This window comes from Crocodylus porosus, unplaced genomic scaffold (genome assembly GCF_001723895.1).
Source record: "Crocodylus porosus isolate Cpor-Errol unplaced genomic scaffold, CroPor_comp1, whole genome shotgun sequence".
In the NCBI taxonomy this organism is placed as follows: Eukaryota; Metazoa; Chordata; order Crocodylia; family Crocodylidae; genus Crocodylus; species Crocodylus porosus.
The window spans coordinates 95,455,888-95,457,351 of record NW_017728943.1 but is presented as its reverse complement, the minus strand read 5'-3'; positions in this window follow the sequence as shown (position 1 = coordinate 95,457,351).

Genomic DNA, 1,464 nt, shown 5'->3' with positions numbered 1-1,464 from the left:
AGCAAACCAAAAGTCCAGACATTTGGTCAGATTTAAAAAAACCTACCTGGACAGAAATCAGAAGTCCTAAAAAAGAGGACATAGGAAAACCTGGACATATGGTAACCCTACTTGTTATACATTAATTTTAGGTGGATCTTGGACCTCTTGACACCTGAATTGTCTATACAATTACACCTGAAACTGGTTTGAAGCACTTATTATGCAGCTCAAAGTGATGCCACTCTAGGGGAAGATTATCTCTGATCCATGCTACTCATCATATATTACACTAAGGTGCATGGCTGCACCCTGCTCACTCCCATTCCCCTCTGGCCCAAACTGCAACCTATAACAAGGCCCTGAGTGATAACCTTTCTCTGTTGGGGTTAGTTAGATCCTCTTGCAAATTACACTTCATAGGTCAAGGAGCTGAAGATGTAATCAGTGTTTCTTCTGAGCCCAAACTCAACTCCATCTCAATCAAGTTCATGCAATTAGATATTAGATATTCTATGATTAACAACATATTGAGACAGTGGAAGCAGATTTCTTTGTAGCATTGAAAACTTCATAAGTGGTGCTTATGTTCTGATAAAGCATTCCTTGGATTGTTATAAGGCTGATGTGAATATGTTTGGGCCCTGACAAAGGTGCTAGAGTACTGTATCATGATTTTATGAAGTGCTGCTGTACAACTTACTGTGCTTAATGAATTGGTGTGCTTAGTGTTGAAAAACCCCCCCTCGATATTTCCAAGATTTAGAGCATGAAACTGTTTATATCAAGTGTAATGAGTTAATTAGCATTCAACATACTGTTATGGGCTTGCCTTTCAGAGCAATACCTGCAAATAAAATATAAGCCTAGAATTATTGACAACTTTCACAAATTCTCCTGAAGATCAAGGATAAAACAGATACTTTTGCATTCAAGAATTCTTGAATCAACTCCTGTATTGGGTGTAAATTTACAGTTTGCAAATGTGACCATTGAGAGCACTTTTGCTAGTATCATGACCATTGGTATGCACTCCATTTCTGTTCAGCTGAGGAAGTTAGTAGGATCTTTCTGTGGTGCTGAACCAATATCTATCATACTAATATTTTTAAAGTATGAAATGTTTTGAATTCAAAATCACAGCTGGAAGTAAAATATAGTAATGATAGTTTGTGTGGTGAAGAGATGGTTATGCATTTTTCCCTTTGGAAAATTATTTCAGTCTGGAATGACTTGCTCAATAGAAATTGCAGTGAAGTTAAGGTATACCTTTTGGGTTGTATGCAGGCCTTAAATGAATAAAATATTTTACATTCCATTGTGAGTTAGTTTTTGTCCCGGGGTGGGGAACCAAACCCCAGAGTCACGGTGGGCCGGGGTGGCAATTAGACACGGTAACAGGCCGGGTTCTATTGGCTATGGAGAACTGAGGCACGGGAAGCGTAGCGGTTTCTTAAACAAGTTGTGAATTTATTTGACTTACGC